At 42.2% G+C, this 19090-nt stretch overlaps 1 pseudogene; it reads right to left on the bottom strand.

Moving 5' to 3' along the window:
• The window catches only part of LOC117746380, a 144657-nt pseudogene that overhangs the window by 108668 nt on the left and 16899 nt on the right, over positions 1-19090 (bottom strand).

Raw genomic sequence — 19090 nt, 5'->3', positions numbered from 1 at the left:
AGCTGTGACAGAAAAATGATGCCATGAGAAAGAAATATGAGACTATATATCGACACTAGAACCAATAAATCGTAAAGGCTATACGCTGGGTAGTATGCTGGGGACGTCAAAGCAGATAAAGCAGGCTTGAATAATAGACTGTAGGCACTAATAAGAATGATGACATAAGTTGGGTCATTCTGCAGGGAAACGGAGAGTGTGTTTGAGGAGCTGCATGTCAGCGTGTGAGTAATGAGGCTCAGTGAGGACGGAGGGACAACACAACGAGGACAATATGTTTTCAGAATTAGTGTGAACGTAGTCTTTGTCTGAGGTTAATTGTGACATAACCCGAGGTGCAGAGAGCCGAGCGCCACCACAGCCTGACTGAGCCGCGCTGTAAACTAAACAAATACCTGTTTCATCAATCATCGATTTAGCGCTGATATGCCACCGGACAGCTCCAGAGAGACAGACAGGTAGATGGACAGAGAGACAGGCAGTTTGAAGGGACCGGAGAGGCGCGATACAGTTGGACCGTTATAAGTGACAGGCCGGGAATGAGCGCTGGGCATTTGCATGAGAATACAAATCCCAGCAGCCTGATAACATGTCAGTGTGACGGAGAGTCCAACGGGAAGCTAATGGCCTCGATGCAGCAGCAGCGGGCTGGAAAACACTGCAGGTTCTCTGCAGGGGAAGCAGGAGAGATTTGCATATTTTAAATGCCACCCTGCAAAAAAGGGCACTTTGAGAAAGTAAAAATGTCACATTTTAGTATGATTAGTTTTTTTAAGTACATTTTGCATTATAATTGTTGAACTTGTTTCTTTGTGTGTCTCTTTGAATCATTATTATAATTTTGTTTTTATTGTATTTACTTTTTAAATTATCTTTAAACGTTTAAATTAAAATGTTAGCTGGAGGTCATTATTATTCCCCATCTCTTAGACTGAGAGAAAAACTGATGCTGAGAGAGATGAAAATCATCAGCACTTGCTGTCAAAAATCATGACAAAACATTTTTTTGTCAAATTTGATTATTTTTTTATTTTTTTTAATACATTTTTAAATACATACGTAAATCACGTAAATATTTACGTGATTTACATATACGATTTACATATACGATACGATAAGTAATCCGATAAGTTATACGATACGTGATACGATACGATAAGTAATACAATAAGTGATACGATAGATGATATGATACGATAAGTAATATGATCATTAATACAATACGATAAGTAATATGAAAATTAATACGATACGATAAGTAATATGATCATTAATACAATACGATAAGTAATATGAAAATTAATACGATACGATAAGTAATATGATACGTGATATGATACGATAAGTAATATGATAAGTAATAGTGATACGATACGATAGAAACCCAAACCATCGACTGAATGGGCCTTTGAGCTGATATTGTGTTGTGCTTTGATGATTCATAAAAAACGCAATTTTTCTCTGTGAATGTGGGCGATTTATTGTGTTTATTTCGACCGGGATTTTGCAACCAGGAGAGAACTGTCATAAAAACAGTCCATGGATATTTAAATGTGTTCAGCTTTCAACCTTCCAGAAGCCTAAACATTGAGGGGTTTAGTTGGCCGTTGTCACATTTTCCAATTAAAGTTTAATTCCACCTTCAAATCTCACTCTCCGAGACAAAGACTACTGCTGCACAACAATCGCGCTCAAAGTCCATTCCAGCGTTATTGCAACGTGAAGACGGTCAGCGTCGTCCCCCTGAAGAAAGAAAACGGATTCAAACACGAAGACCGCCATTAACATTTTGGCAGGAAGACGAAGCTGTCCTAATTAGTTCGTACCGATGAAAAAATTAAAATGTGACGGCAGACGGAGTGAAAACTAATGATTACAGCAGAACACAGACTGTACAGGGGACGATTCAGATGAGAGTGGAGGTGGAGAAAAGGAGGGGAAAAAAGGAAAAGACACAACAACAAAAAAAGAAGTGAGAAATAAGTGACAGGGGGAATAGTGCATTCCTTCTCAGGTTCCTCGTAAGAGGCCATTCATCTCCAATCAATAGACTATCAGGGCTTTTTATCCACTTCTGGTGTCAGACGGGTCCCCTGGTCTCCCTGCAGAGACTAACTGCTGCTGGCTTTTATGAAGTGTCTGAGTAAAAATAGGGTTTACATGAGGTTGTTGTTTCCCTCTGGCAGAGCAGCAAAAATGTAAAAAAGTTAAAATGATCTTCTCCCCTCGTGTCCACGGACTTGTTGGGAGTATATAATCGATGGGGCTTGAGTGTGTTATGTAATATTCAAGCTGGCTACACGTGGAGTGAAATGTGGTGCTGTGATCCGTAGAAAACGGCACATCACCGTTACCCGGATGTGTGTGTAAAGATGCTGCGTAGGTAGTCTTCCAAAACTGATGATATCTGTTCACTTAATGTGCAAATTGACTTGAGAGCGAAGCCGCTCCCCGGAGGGGCAACTCCGGTAGGAGGCAAAGTGTTAGCGGCGGCAGCACGAGACGGAGACGTTCATGCATTCATCGATTTGCTCGGCGAGCAGCTGGAATCGCATCATGAATGTTGCTGAAGAGGACACAGCTTTCCTTATCTGCCTCCGACATGCCGCGGCTCGATTAGGAATATGCACCAATTGTTATCCCCGTTGGGAAGTTTGTTTGTTGAGCCATTTTATTTGCTGACGAAGCAGAAAACATAGTGTGCGTGTGGGGTGAAGACGATGCTGAAGGAAGGCCGGGCTCTCAGGACACCGACGGATGGCCACACGTGCTTTAGGTTTTTGCATAAAAAAGGCCAAAGTTTGTTGAGGTATTGTAAGTATAATGTGAAAAATTCTTAAAAAGACCATTTTAATACGAAGAAAATGGTCACACTTTTCATGTAGCAGTTCTAACCGCGTGTGTTCACCTGGGTTATCTCCTTCAAGATCATTTTGATATTTTTGTTGACATTTTCTATCGGGTCTGTGTGGCTGTCGCACTCTTAATAAATCCGTCCAATCGTTACATAACCTTCATATTCTGCCCTCGCACTGCCAGCTGCTCGCGTGTCAGCTGTGAGTACTAACATGAGCCATAATTGTTGTTTACGTTCATAATAATTATGGGGGGAACCAAAGGTTTTGGAGCGAGGCCTGAAGAGACTGGCTGACAATTAACATCTAAAAATCTAGAGCACTCTTGTTAGTTTCTCAAGATTACCAACCCTAGCTTTAATGAAAAACCAGCAGCAGCTTTATAGTAAACTGTCTTTAGACCAGTAAGTGTCATCAAAGGGCAACAATACAAATGATCTCTGACTGTCTTCACTACATGACCTAAAGTATCAGAGCAACTTTCCTACTTGTAACGTTGGAGTTCTTAGAGATGAATCAGACTCTTCAGTTGCACTTATCTTCATATACATGTCAGTATGCTGGATACCAGTACAGGTGATGCGTACTACTACCACAGCGGAGAGCGTTGTCAATCCACTGTTCCCAAAAATCAAAGCCGGATCAGCAAACAAAGAGGGCAGGCCTCTTGTTTGATCCTCTCGGCAAACTGAAGACTGATCCGCGATCCGGGTGAAAATCATTCAGATCCAGATTAAACCCATCTCGCCCTCCCAGATGATTCTGGGCTTTGATGTGGGGATGAAGCAGTCAAAGCCCCTTCCACCTGCACAACGAACCAGGACCTCCACTCCGTCAGAGCCCCACATCGGCATCCGGCACCGGGCTCCCTGCTGGGGATTCATGTCGGGCGAGCAAACATTCACACTTATCCATCTGGCATAACAATTCAATACAAACAGCATCTATGGAGAATGAAGACGGGGAGGCGGTGCAGCGATAGCTCGTTCTTTCTTCATGTCTCTCCGACATTATTTGGATCCTCTGTCTTTGTGAATCCAGTAAAAAAAAAAACGTACCGGTTTGTTGTGTTCTGTGTTCTGAGCTTAAGCAACTCTCAGAGGAGGGGTTTGGCGGCGGTGCTTGTTACTCATTTAAATTCTTACGAGACTAAAAAGAGAAGCTCACATCCCCTCTTAGAAAAAAAAACAACAACACATAAACATTTACTCCCCCAAAAATAATGCTAACGATGTGATTTCAGCCCAATTACTTGAGACTTGAAACTCTTCCTCACCGTCTCTCCTGTTGAGTTTGGCGAAGCCCGGCGCGTGGCTGCTGGACAGCTGGGACGAGCTCCTGAAGGACGCCGGCAGCAGATTGGACACCAGCGCGCTGTCGCACGCCTCTGTCAACCAATCACAAAGCAGAAGAGAAAGCACACTTAGCTGCGTCTTTAAAAAATAATTAAATATTCACCAAACAATGCTAAACATGTTAAAAAACCCAAACATTTAAAAAAAGAGAATCCAAGACATCAGACATGAACATAAAATACTGCAGAAGTTAAAAACTAGAAAAGTTACATCTTGAGTTGTTAGGAAGTGCTTTTTATATATATATATATATATATATATATATATATATATATATATATATATATATATATTAGTTGATTACCACGGCGACCAGGTTTGCAGCAGTGATTCAAGTTAAAGAGCGTCACACAGAATCTTTTCGGGTGTTTTTTTATTTTTTATTAAAAGCTCGTCTGTTGGCCATCCATGTTTGGCCATTCAGTATTTCATTATTTGACTATTTGTATGGTTTATAATAACTGGCTTGTCCATTGAATTGTTATTGTTGGTGCTTTTTTTATATGTTTAAATACTACTTTTATTTGTTCAGCTCTGTAGTTCTTGTTCCTGGATAATATTTCTATATCTGTGTACATTGAGCCCAATGCAAAAAAAAGACAGAAAGACATTTTGGCTCAGTTGTTAGCTTTTTAAAGAGTCAATTTCTTCATTTTCCTTCACTTGAACCAAGGATATATAACTAAATAATGGCCTTTAAAACAAGCGACCTTTAAGTTTGACAGCAGCATCCTTTTATCCTTCCAGAACGAGAGAGACAAAACTAAGATGCTCAGAGTCGTTAAAGCCGGAGGTCTAACAGAAGTACCACAGCATCCTGAGTCCTGAGTGATTCAGCACTCAGAGGTTTAGAAAAGCAGAATACCTGAAGTACCGGGCCAGGTTTATTTCTTTTAGCCTCAATAGCTGAGGAGAAGTGGACTTGAGTCATCGAGCTGCAGGTTTAATGTCAGCTAAGTGGAAACAGGCCTTTGACATCACGCTGCAGTCTCTCAGTGTTTCACAACAGCAGCTTGATAGAGGAGCGCCTCCTCTCTCAGCACGAGCATGAACATTTTTATGGGTCAGAATCATAAAAGCAAATGAAAATAAACACGGCAGAGGGCAACAGTAAAACCCACTCTGAGGACGTCACAAAATCAGACGCAGCTGGAGGTTGTTATTATTCTCCATCTCTTAGACTGAAAAACTGATGCTGAGAGAGATGAAAATCATCAGCACTTGCTTTCAACTGGACCATCACGCATTTTAGATTTGAACCATTTTAATTTTAAAAAAGGGCTGCGAGGATAATCTAAAGCACAAAGAAGCAAATGCCTTCAAATCCAAAAAGCAAAGGTTTTCACAGCTTCAGCTTTGTTCCCATTGAGTCTGTGAATATTAGCGCTCGAGTGGCAGAGTGGAGTCTAATCATCGAGGAGCAGGTATAATGGTCCCCAGGTGGAAACAGGTCTTTCAGCTGTAATGGCACCATATTAGATGAATGAACAGTGTAATAATGTAGATGATGAATGTAGTAATCATGTTGTGTAGTGGAGATGAATGGCGTCCTGACTGGCTGGATCCTGATGGAGACGAATCAGCGTTGTCGAAAGAAACCTTCAGGTTTCACACTTTAATGTTTTTTGAGATGACTGGCTGCAATGAAAACGTCACACATAACACATGATGCTATGATTTATGATAATCGGGCTTGTTTTAATTGACTGTAAATCAATGCAAATTAATTAATTTCAAGTTGAAGGTCCGGAGACGCGTCGCTACAGCTACTTCTAATGGTTTAATAAAACTACCGGGGAGAAATAATATCCTAAACAGGAAGTGTTTGTTTAATGAGGAATACGCATGCATTCACACAGATTCAAGAGCGTTAGCTCAATAAATATTCACAGCTTTTTTCCCCTCGAGCTCCGAACTGTAAGCTAAAGCCAAACTAACGCTGCCTCCATCGAAAGCCTCTCTGTTAATGGGTGTTGTTCTCCACCGCTGAGATAAGAGGCGATTATCATGATTCACGCCGCGCGGTCCGATCCGAGCCCACAACTCTGACAACGAGGCTTTTAGCGTCCATTACTCCGTCAACGTTAGTGTGCAGCACTTCATCTCAACACAAGGTCCTCGTAAGCCTCTCCATATGCACGATGATTTCACTTTTTAAAAGTTCATATTTAGTTAAAAGGTATAAACAGGCCGCTGTTGGACGATCACAGTTCATCTTTCATTGACAAATGAGACACTGGCAGAGCTTCCTCTGTCCCACCTCTGACATTGCTCGTGCAAGTATTTCTTAAAAAATAGATTGCAGTTTAAAGATTTGGTTGACCTAAGGAGGATAAATATATACAGATGTCAACATGTTGTTAAAAGCTGCATTAAGACATTTTTAATCAGTTTCACGTCAGCCTCGTGTCACGCTGACAGAAACCTGAATTGCAACGTGATTAACTTTGTGAAACGATTGGCAACAAAACTACTTGGAAAAAGTTCATAGCCTGGTTCTTCTTGGGAGGATATTATAGCATCATTATGAAACACTGGTATTTTATATTGACATTTTGTGGGTTTCATCGGCTTAATTTGGAAAAAAGGCAACTTTGCAAACTACTCCTAGAAGTTGTAGCACCTGTGTTTCAATGGGCTCTCAGTTTTGTGTCTTCCTATTGTTGTATCTTTAAAAAGAAATAATGATAGCGAAAATGTCACCAGGATGGCTTAGAGGTTAAGGCGTTGGACTTAAGATCCAATGGGTGTAAGCCCTCGTGGGTTTGATCCCCACTCAATACAATTGAGATACTCTAGTATAATTAAAAAGCTGTAGATATAGTGGAGTAATGTCTACTTGAGAAGACTTGTCTGTTATAAGAGCTTCTTCTATCCTTGTTGAGAAGCTGTGGATTAATGTCTACTTGAGGAGACAATCCTCTCCTTGCTTCACCTCTAGTGTAAAAAACAACAGATTCAGACTCATCCACTTCCCCACCTGCTCTCTCTCTTACTTGTGGAGAGACTATGATAGTTATGTGGATGAAAGGCATACTTAGTGCATGCACAGATTACCAATGTTGTGTCATTCATGAGAACAGGCTGTAATTATATGCCGGTGTAGTTGTTAATGCTTTATTGATGTTAAAACGCTACACTTGAAGCCTTTAGAGGTTTCATATATGCATATAGAGAGTGTTAAGTCTATAAATATTCAGTCGAGCTGATTACAAACATCAGAAAGTGTCCGGCTTTGCCTCGGTGACACTGTGGCTCTGAGTAGTTTCTCTTTGATGGGGAAATTATCTGGTCTGAAGTCCATTTAGGACAGTTTGTTCCAGCAGTTATCGTTACGAGTCCTGATGTACAGTCCTATTACAAAGACTGAGCCTCACAGTGGCTCTTTATAGTCGCTCTTTAAGATTTCTATCGTTAGTAAAATAGCGGTTCTGAGCTTAATACATATTTAATTCCACTGCTTTAAACACGATCCAGCTACTCAACAGTCACCAGGAGGCCTCAGGCTCTGTGGTCCTCTGATGCTCCTCCTGATAGTCTTTTTTCTGGCTCTGTGGTCCTCTGATGCTCCTCCTGATAGTCTTTCTTCTGGCTCTGTGGTCCTCTGACGCTCCTCCTGATAGTCTTTTTTCTGGCTCTGTGGTCCTCTGACGCTCCTCCTGATAGTCTTTTTTCTGGCTCTGTGGTCCTCTGACGCTCCTCCTGATAGTCTTTTTCTGGCTCTGTGGTCCTCTGACGCTCCTCCTGATAGTCTTTTTCTGGCTCTGTGGTCCTCTGATGCTCCTCCTGATAGTCTTTTTTCTGGCTCTGTGGTCCTCTGATGCTCCTCCTGATAGTCTTTTTCTGGCTCTGTGGTCCTCTGATGCTCCTCCTGATAGTCTTTTTTCTGGCTCTGTGGTCCTCTGACGCTCCTCCTGATAGTCTTTTTCTGGCTCTGTGGTCCTCTGATGCTCCTCCTGATAGTCTTTTTCTGGCTCTGTGGTCCTCTGATGCTCCTCCTGATAGTCTTTTTTCTGGCTCTGTGGTCCTCTGACGCTCCTCCTGATAGTCTTTTTCTGGCTCTGTGGTCCTCTGACGCTCCTCCTGATAGTCTTTTTTCTGGCTCTGTGGTCCTCTGATGCTCCTCCTGATAGTCTTTTTCTGGCTCTGTGGTCCTCTGACGCTCCTCCTGATAGTCTTTTTTCTGGCTCTGTGGTCCTCTGATGCTCCTCCTGATAGTCTTTTTTCTGGCTCTGTGGTCCTCTGATGCTCCTCCTGATAGTCTTTTTCTGGCTCTGTGGTCCTCTGATGCTCCTCTTAGTCTTTTTCCCTGCAGGCGTTCACACTTGCTGCTGTTGGCGGTGGGAGAGCCCTCATCGTGCAAAGCAGGTGAAACACAGTCGTCTGAAGAGGTGAAATGAGAGGGACGGCTCTCCAATGCCGAGTGCTGTATTCTCTGAGGAGATAATGTGTGTTGAGAGCACAGCCAGAGAGAGAGAGAGACACTGGGCCGGTTTCTCTCAGCTGAGCTTTTGGCATTTAAGAGCCGTCGTCCCTCACATTGTGACCAGTGAAGCACAAACACGGCTGACTCAGAGGGAAATGGAGCTAAATGTTGAATACCTGCTGGACTCCACTGAACCTCGACACTGACCCCGGCTGTGTGAGGCAGAGATCGTCCCTGAATATCAAACCTCTCCAGCTTCAACCTCGGCACAAACCGGGAAACAAGACACAGCTCCTTTCGGTTTCTGTCAGACTCAACGTCCAAACAAGGGTGAACTTAAGAGTTTCACCTGGCATTGACATTTCAGGCATACGGATTCACAGCAGAATAAACAACCAGAAATATATATAAATATATATTTATATATATATATATATATATATATATATATATATATATATATATATATTTAAATATATATTTAAATAAATAAATATATAAAAAGCAATTCCTAACAACTCAAGATGCAACATTTCTGAAAAGAATATGTTATTCTGGGAGGAGTTCATTTTTCAATCTATATAAAAGAATAAAGTGGTGTCTTTTCCCTCCTGAGTTGCAGAATAACAGCATTAACTGCTTTAACACGGGCCCACAGAAGGAGTTTCAGCCTCAGGTAAAAACAATAAAAGAAAGGGAAAGTCGCCAAAATGTCAACCGCATTTGGGCCGGAGACCATTAACGTTGACACTTGAGTGATGGGGAATATCTTTTCATTTCAATCAGATATCCTCCTGGACACCCATCGCTCACCCTGCGGCCAATTCAGCCATCCACACTTTGTGAAGTTTTGTCATTTTGCTGAAATGACAAATGAGAGGCCTCAAAAGCGATCCTTCAAAAGTCTCCGGAGGTTTGAGGCCCTCAATCAACACCGACGTGGCCGAGAGGGCGGCCCGCTCACCTGCATAGTCCACTTCTTTACCGCTTCGCTGGAATAACAAAGTGCCCGCAGAGTCCATGACGGAGACGCAGACCCTGAATACCGATGAGCTCCATCCATCAGCTCCACGAACAGCAGTGTACAGAAGGTCCTGCATTTCAGAGCTCCGTGAGCTCCACAGACCCGAAGTTCAGAGCCACTCGATGTGAGGCGAGCCCACTTGTTTAGGCATTCGGAGCGCGTGACAGAAAGCAGGATAATGAGGCTCCAGCGAACGCTTGTTTTGGCTCCGGAGCACCAACTATCATCCTCTAGCGGAAAAAAAACGTCAATGTTCATTTTGCTATTCCGCGCAACTTCTAGCTCCAGTATGACCCGAGGGGGTTTCGAAACGACTCGTGCAAACAAAGGATGCATTAAAAACAGAACATAGTGAGTATTAGTATTCATTTTATTTTCCTTTAAATCGATAGCACAGTGGGTTTAATATAGAAGCTTTTAAACCCCCCAAAAAAGAACTACAAGACACACACTTCCATCTCATCTCCGTCAAAAAAAAATTAAATTCGGTCTCCTCAACACGGACACAGTCCGGTTCCCGAAGAAACGCTTCTTGAAGCGGCTTTTTGGCAACATACCATATTAAAACTGTCAGATTTCACTGAATAAGAAGCAGAAAGGTTCACAAAAAGTGCCAAAATATATCGCGCATTATTGTAAACCTGGAAATGTAACCCAAGCGGTTATTTTCTGCTTTCAATATGTTAGTTTAATGTCACCACAATGTTTTGAAACATCTGGTTTCCTGTTAGTCTTTTTCTGTCTGACAGCAATAACAAGAATATTTGATCCTCGTCTCCAACTCTTCATCCGGCCGTCAAAACTCTCTCATAACGTCGATTCCTTCTGGCCTTTCGGCTCTTATCCAGCAACAAAACTCCAGATAGTAAGATCATTAGGTGGAGCGCAATCTGCAAGGAAGCCGCCCACACACACACACACACACACACGCACACACACACACAGACACATTCAAACACAGACATTCAAATGCATTCTGCAGCAATCTACCGCCGCCTTTGAAAAGGATAGAAGAGGAGCGATGTGGGTGGCTGTGTGGGGAGACATACATCAACCAAAAAGAAGTGATCAAAAACTCTTTTCATTATTTTTAAGCTGCCAGGCTCCACTCACATCAGCGCAGACAAGAGAGTTCAAAGGAGCTGCTGAGAAATTATTGTTAGTGCAAACACCGCCGAAGCCCCCCGAACATTCACTGGGAACTATAAAGCCAGAATTATGCAGATTCACAGCGAAAGCTGCAGGCTACATCACTCCAGGAGGAGATATGTATAATAAAATATCTACTAATTCACTGGCCGCACTAAGTAAATAGTTTGAATACATTTGCATGGAAAGGTCTCTTCATAGCGAGTCTCCGTGTTGGGATCCGAAATATAAATAAATAAATCATTTTGTGTTCAGTCATTCAAATCAAATCAAATACTCCTCTGCAAATCTAATTTATTTTCATAAAATTGAAAACTATGAATTTTACCAGTGGAGGAGCTTATATCTTCAACTGTTTTAATGCAAATGAATGTCGGAGCAGCATACTGTACACTTGGTCTTTTTTTTAAGCACTAGAGACGACGAACCACTCACATATGTTGAGTGTAAAGCTGCAGTTGAGCTCGACATCAATATAATCCTGACATTGTGGCCCCGAGGTTGTGTATTTGGAGTTTATCTATACGTCACATCCGACCTGTTTGGGGTGTATAACTCTGATGCATTTGCCAAGTTGGTTGAGTTTGTTTGGTTTGGTGCGGCTGCAGTTTATTCAGACTCAGGAGTGGTGTGACTAAATGGGACATTTCTAGACCTCGCCTAACGTATAAATCCTGCACTCACTCAATCAAAAAGGGCAGATACCGGCGGCAGCATGGCCCCCGGGGCCTTTTGTCTGCATTGTATCTACTCACGGCAAACTGCAGGGGGCGCTCCAATTCATCAACACAAGACACGTCCTTACCTCGTTATTATTTAAAGGCTCTGCAGACACACCAATAATCTATAAAACAGAGTCGTGGGAGAGAAGAAAAAGATCCTTCTGATTAATCTCGTTAAGGGGGAGGAGGGATACATGGCTCCCTCCCTGTGTGTGTGTGTGTGTGTGTGTGTGTGTGTGTGTGTGTGTGTGTGTGTGTGTGTGTGTGTGTGTGTGTGTAGCCTCTTTTCAATAAACCACAACAGCAGCCGCAGTCCAGGCATCCACAGTCTTACTCTAACGGACGTCTTCCCGCGGGAGGCATTAGCAGATAAGTGCTCTCTAAAAGAAACTAAACTTCTCTGCAGATAATTTGGTGTTCTCCATCTTCTCCCCGCCAATCAAACACTGGGAGCTCGGCTTCTCCTGAGGCCGGAAGCACTGAAGATAAACCCTTTAACGAACTCAGAGAAGAGGTTCTGTCCTTTTCCAGGACAAGTGTAATTGGGGTTAGCGGGGGGGGGGGGGGGGGGGCAGATGCATAGGATGTGGTGGTGAATGTGTGAATCCCAGCCGCCTCTGAGTAGATTGTTCTGATGTAAGAACTTCCAACAGATCAAAGCTGCCGGTTGCACGGAGAGCAACACGTTTGCAATTTGATAATCCACCAATTGTCTCTTCAGCTGACAGGAATAAAAAAATAATAAAAAGAGAGAGAACAGAACCTTTACACACCCGATAACATATGAAACTTGAAAGTATACTTTTGATGATCTATTATTCCGTCCATCTTTACATCAACGAATCGATAAAAAGATCAAATGTTTTATTGGTTGATCAAAAAGCAGAACGTATTCTTCATCTTGTTGTACAATGCTCTTTTTTTTTTTTGATAGAACATTTTTTAATAAATGACTGTTCAGACTGTTGGCATTAAATATTCCAAAAACTGTAGATTTGGTGTTTGTTTTGACAGATGCAGGATTACAGGTCAATTTAAAAAGAAACTTAAATGGACAAATGAGCCTTCATCGAGCATTTGTTTCTTTTGAATTGTGTGTTTACCTTTTCTTCACAATAGTTTTTGTCTCTGCATGTTCTTCAAATGCTTACGTCAGGGACAAAGAACGACAGACAGACCTCCTTTGATCCGTTGCTTCAGAATAAATATTGACTAGTAAAGGTTTGAACAAGTCTGGAGGCTGGCGTCCTCTTCATGACTACATGATCACGTGAGTTCAATCCTGAAGTTTACTCCATCATCATTATTTTTAAAGGTATATTGAAGGCTAAACTGACACTGACGGATCCAAACCAATTGAAGCTGTTCCTTTAAACTTTCACTTTTCTGACAAGGCATTAATATTTATACCAGAGCAGTCATGCAGAAAGTCAGTCCTCTTGGGGCTGAACACAAACATGTGCACACACGTGCACACACACATACACACACACACACACACACACACACACACACACACACACACACACACACACACACACACACACACACACACAATCTCACTTAAAAGCCATCGGGTGGTTAAATTGTAGAAGCAGTTGAGAATGTCAAAGCAAGGAAACAGACACAGGAAACTATTAACTCCTATATCCTTGTTCCTCCTCTTACCCTAATCCTCCTCTCCTTCTCCTCCTCTCCACTATCCTCCGCGCTCCTCTCCTCGTTTCCTTCCACTCTCACTCACTTATGCCGGCGTCTACTCTCCTCACTTTACCGTCATACCTGCTGTCCTCCCTGTCATCCTCATCCTCCTCTTCCTCCTCCTCCTCCCGCTTCACATCTTATGAAGTCAAATCATCTCCGAGATGTGAGGTGGTGTCGCCAGAAAGCAGATGGTGGCCCGTATACACACACATGCGCACACACACACGCGCACACACACACACACACACACACACACACAGCAAAGTCATTGAGGGATAAAATGGGAAAGGCAGCAGAAAATGTGACTGCAGTTGTGAGAAACACAGAGTACCAGACAGCCTGCAGACTCTGACCCCCTGAACTTCATCCTCTTGTACTTTATATTGCTTTTCCTCCTCTTCCTCCCTCCCTTAAATATATATATATATATATATATATATATATATATATATATATATATATATATATATATATATATATATTATGATCCAGTATTATGATACAGTTCCCCGCAGCTCGTTCTGTGGAGCGATGAGTTGCGTCTGCGCAGAAACTGCAGCGAAGCCTTCAATCTGTTTTTCTCGCGGAATGCTAATCCGCCGTAATGGAGACTGAAAAGAGCGCGGTGACCTCGGCGACTAATGCAGTTACAGTCGCGAAGTTTAACGTCCCCCAGTAAAATATATCCAATCACGACAGCCGTAACTAATGTGTCCGCATGGCGCAAATAGAGTTGTGAGTGTAAAATCCATTTGTTGTCTCGGAGTGACGGAGTATCATGACCTCAGCAGATGAAAGCTGATATTTGCGGCGAGCCATCTTCGATGACGCCCGCACCGTGTGATGAATGACTTCATTTTGGTTGGGGGGGGGGGGGGGGGGGGGGGGCAGACTCCTTATGGGGACGGCCATGAAGAAATAAGGTCCCAATATCAACAGTATGGACCGCAGTCTCCCCCGTCAGCCCCTCACTGTTCCTGGGTTAACTGGTGGCTCCACATCCCGTAACCTTGACCTCATCAGGTCCCGTTCATGGCTTCATTTTGCCTGCACACATTTCCATAAATGACACTACAGAAGAAATATGAAGGCGATTAATCCTCGGCTATACTTTCCCTTTTTTTTTTTTTTTCCTCATCCTGGCTCTGGATGATGCTGCCCTGTGTAATGAATCAAAGAGGTCCGAACTGCACGGGCATCTGTTCTTCTCAGTGCAAACAAGCGGTTCACTGAAAAGCAACACATTCCCACGAGGCGGGCCCTGGTTCGCTCCCTCCATTCTCAGCATTTTGCTCAGCAGATTAATCCTGGAACAGATGAGGGATAATTAATGAGCTCAGAGATTTAATCAAGCTCCTTCTAATAATTCTCCCGGAGCCTCCACAGTTTAAATAACCAACTCTTTCTTAAGGCAACGAAGTGCCTTCAATGGGTGAGTAATAACACCCACGAATTTGCCAATCGGCCTCCGGCATCTCAATAATTTACTGTAACTCGTATTAAACCCCTCCGCGGTCTGCGGCGGAATAATCAAACCCATCTTTCAACAACCGAGCGTGTAAATAACCAGACCGTGCAGAGATTATAGCCTCATTAGCGGAGACACTGGTCAGCGAGTTCACGGCACAGAAAAATGTGATTACCTGTCCGTCATGTCGGCGCTCATGAAGTTTAATCACGCCGCATCGGGGCGGAAGCTGCCTGAATATGAATGAATCTCACCCGACTCACAAAGCTTCTTTTTTTCTTTTTTCTTTTTGACTTTCAGGCAGGAGAAAGTAAACTGACCCTCAAAAGTTTTACTTTTCTCTAGTTTGTAAGTTTAAAACTGGAGGACGGACTCGGGGAAAACGGGGTGTCAACATCATTTAAATGAGGCCGAACATGCTAATCGGCGTACGGCCGCGTAGGAGGGGAAGCGGTATTATCTGTCATTAGGCTAGGATTAAAAGTCCTTTGGTGTTCTTCAGATTATCTGCCATTAGGCGATGATTATGGCTCTCACTCCAGTGGCTCTAAATCAGCTCCGACGGGAGATAAAAACACCTCGAGGCCGAGAGAGAAAGCGCCCTTGAAGATGACGACTGGGAAAATGGCTTTTTTAATTCAACCGTACATGAGCCGAGATTCACCACGTATATGAATATACTTTATTTTAAGACCCGGAATAAAAGAAAAGTCTCTCTTTGGCTAAATAGACAGTAAACATTGTTCTTACGTAAAGTTACAGCATTAACTTTAACCAACTAACATGTCAGGTGAGTTTTATCTTTCAGTTGGAGACTGCAGACTTTACGCCCTTTTTTTACATTCAAAACATCTACTGAGGTTTTCGGATGAAGCTTTGAATGACTGTCTTCATATTCTAGGAGATTATAAAATAAATATTAATATATTATAGTATTCATTCAGTGATCGCCCAAGTGTGTGCATTGTTTATGTGCAGCATATACGAGAGAGAAAAGCAGTTGTTTGACCGCAGTAATAATGTTTTTTTAAATTTTTTTAAATGATTACATCTATCTTATATTTTGACGTTTGGAATGTTTGGATCACACAAATCTCAGCCTCCACTGGAATCTAATTATACAAAAATACTATTAATATCAGTGTAGCCTGAACTTTATCGCAAACTGGGCAGAAATAACGTGATTATAGCTTATAGCATTTTCTAATTCAGACACTAAGGAGAGACATTCAAATTAATAACCAATTAATACAAAACACACATATATATATATATATATATATATATACATTCTAGGGAGATATGTTTGTATGCGGCCAACAACGAAGCCAGAAATGCCGACACATAAGTGCAGCAACTTTCTCTGAATTTATAGTTTTTATTCGCTGCTGCTCGGGACAAAGGTTCACAACCTGATGTGGGCATTTTAGCAGATAAACCGAATATACCCAGCGTCTCTTAAAGGGACATAATAAAAGCTGCTCCACTTCCAGAAGTGATTTAGGCACCGCGCTGCTCAGATGCTGAATTACTGTGAGAGCAGAAACACAAATATCAAACCTCTCAGGACGCGTTGCAGCTCCCTCAACTCACGGTGATGAACAGCTTCGGCCAGACGTCGCCCCGAAGCTCCGGAAACAAATGAAATGCGCAGAGCAAAGTCGGCGTGGACGATTATTAAGTGAATGATGTACTATAGGTCGGCTCTTTTGGGGAGAAACAATGGCTGAAGGACAACGTATTGGTTCCAGGGAGCCGTGTTTGTTTTTGGTTACGGTTTATAAATGTCAGATTCCCCCTTCAGGTATTATGAAAAGCTTTTCCATCAAGGCACTAAGGTCTTGAGTTGGCTCTCTGCGGCTTCATTTCATTCCTCTGTCCTCTCGGTACGAACCCTCAACTTTAATTTACTTTCTTAATTAACGTTGTAAGAATTCATCCTGAAGATTCATCCTAAATTCTGCTAAAAATAATAATCATTGTTGCCCACGTACTCGTCTAATTTAGGTGAGCGGGCTGCAAACAGTCCCAATCGCCCATCTTTGAGAACTAATATAAGTCTCTTAAGGGGATTTCTTACATTTTTAGATGTTGTTTCCAGCTGCAATGACCCATCTCCTCCACAAGGAACATTAAAGTTTAATTTCCTCTAATCTTCTCGTTTGCCTTCTTTCTCCCGGGGAGCTTACGAGTCTTCTCCTCTATCGATCTATCCTGAATCCTCCTCCTCTGTCAATAACCTCCCCCCCTGACAAACCTTACATGGGTAACATTTCCTGGGTGTTTAATTCCGTTTTTTTACTGAAAAGAACAGCGCTTCAAGGTCAAATAACTGTGAAAAGAGAAAAGAGTTGCATACGCTGACGATTCACAGATAATTGTCGCTTAACTCTGCAGTTCTTCTCAGCGCTGTAGAGCGTTTTAACCTCTTTTAACTTGTTTTGGTTTTCCTGACAACAACTTTATTGATTAAGATTAACGACCAATCGCCAACAAGACAAAGTTAGGGGACAAGCCGGGGGAACGTAGTGGAGATATTTGGCAGCTAAAGAGACAGATTGTTCCTCTAAGGAGACGGTGGAGACCAAAACCAGAGTTAATATTAGACTTAAGATTCATCAGGTCTCCTGGATGCCATTAAAAACTTTACACAAAGAGTACCAAAGTGTCCCAGTCCCAGTCCCCCGCCCCCCTGTCCTGTTGCCATGTGGAAACAATAGATGTACTCTGAATTTCGTATTTAGCACCTTTGATTTTAAGTTTATCTTCACACGATTAAACAGCAAGAGCTTCTTTGAAGAGTCTCATTGTTGTACCAGTGTTCAGCTTTCACACGCAGAGAAATGCATCATAGAAGACATGGGAGACCAATTTTGCACCCAAAGGAGCCACATCTAAAGCCTTATTATAATTGGAACAACTAAAGACACGCTGCGACATTGTTCTTTCTTTCTTTCTTTCTTTCTCCATCTTACTTCTTCTCTATTGGAAGCTCATTACTTTATCACCATCGCTCCGTCCACCTACACATATACTGCGCACCAGAGAACACTTTGCTGAGAGAGAAGAGGCATTCTGGGAAATTAAGTGGAAGTGACTTTCGACTTAAAACTTTAGAGATGTATTCAATGAACTTCACTGACGCATTAGAGGAAACAGCAAGAATTAATTCAAAGATTTATTTTCAGATCCGGTTCTCGACCTGCAGGAAGTGGAGAGCTCCGGGTCTCCTCCGCTGGACAATAACTAAGTAGAAACATAAGTTAATGGAGGTCATATACAAGCATCAGTAGTGAAAGTTTCTCACAGTAACGTTAAGCTCTGATTTCATTTTAATGCACACGTGGTTCGGGGCTCGAGGACGCATCGTGTCTGAGGCTCCTCATGAGTTCACAAGTATCATGTAACATGTCGGTACTGTTTCACTTTATATCCGGATCAACAATAAAAACAATAAACAATAAAAATATCAAGAGAAAGTAGAAGTTTTTCTGCAGCGTATTGAGTTAAAACCAAAGGACACGACAAGGCTCAGAAAAGCAGCTGAAGTGCAAAGCGCTGAAAGCAAAGTAATCAAAGGTTCGGGAGGATTTCTTAAGGCATCAGAAGGAAAAGCGCCAGCGAACAATACAGCCAAGCTAATTAAATCCTCTAATTAATACAGACGTGAATTCGGAGCACTGCGGTGCTCGGAAGAAAGCGGGAAATAAATAAGGACAAAACAAGTTTATAAGACAACAAAACTTTCCGAGGCCACAATTAGAGACACTGGAGAGAAGCAATAAACAGTAAAGAAAGTAGAAGCACGACCGTCTGTAATGAAATAAACTTCTAATGAAAGAAACCTCTCATGGCATCACCATCGCTATCCAGGGAAGGCCTGCTGAACACTGCTGCTGTTTCGTGGACTCATTTTGATTCAATTCCACAATTTCAAACCTACATTGAAAAGATTTTTAAAAAAACAGTTGGCATCTCCATTATTAAAACATTTAAAATGTACACCCATGAGACCTAAACACAGAGCGAGAAAAACAGAGCGAGAAAAACACTGTCGCTAGAGTTAGCTTTTTTAGAGTTAGCACACCTTAACTAATTACATCATCAGGGATAATAGATCTAATGACAGAGAAGTATAGTCCAAACCGTCCCTACTGGTGTTCCCTTACATACATACGTACATGTTGGCCTGTGTGATCGTGCACCAGGTGTCTTTTGGGTATTAAAAAGGGTCTTCAATGTAAAACCATTAATAACTCCACCTGAGAAATAGATATATCACTACTTCACACACCAGAACAGACGTGTACTTGTTTTTACAACCAGCGGATGCTTGTCCTTATTCGGAGCACCTTAAGGTGCAGCCCTGCTGAAGGACACTTTACAT

The sequence above is a fragment of the Cyclopterus lumpus genome, chromosome 17, assembly GCF_009769545.1.
Source record: "Cyclopterus lumpus isolate fCycLum1 chromosome 17, fCycLum1.pri, whole genome shotgun sequence".
Classification (NCBI taxonomy): domain Eukaryota; kingdom Metazoa; phylum Chordata; class Actinopteri; order Perciformes; family Cyclopteridae; genus Cyclopterus; species Cyclopterus lumpus.
This window is presented reverse-complemented; position numbering and strand designations above follow the sequence as displayed.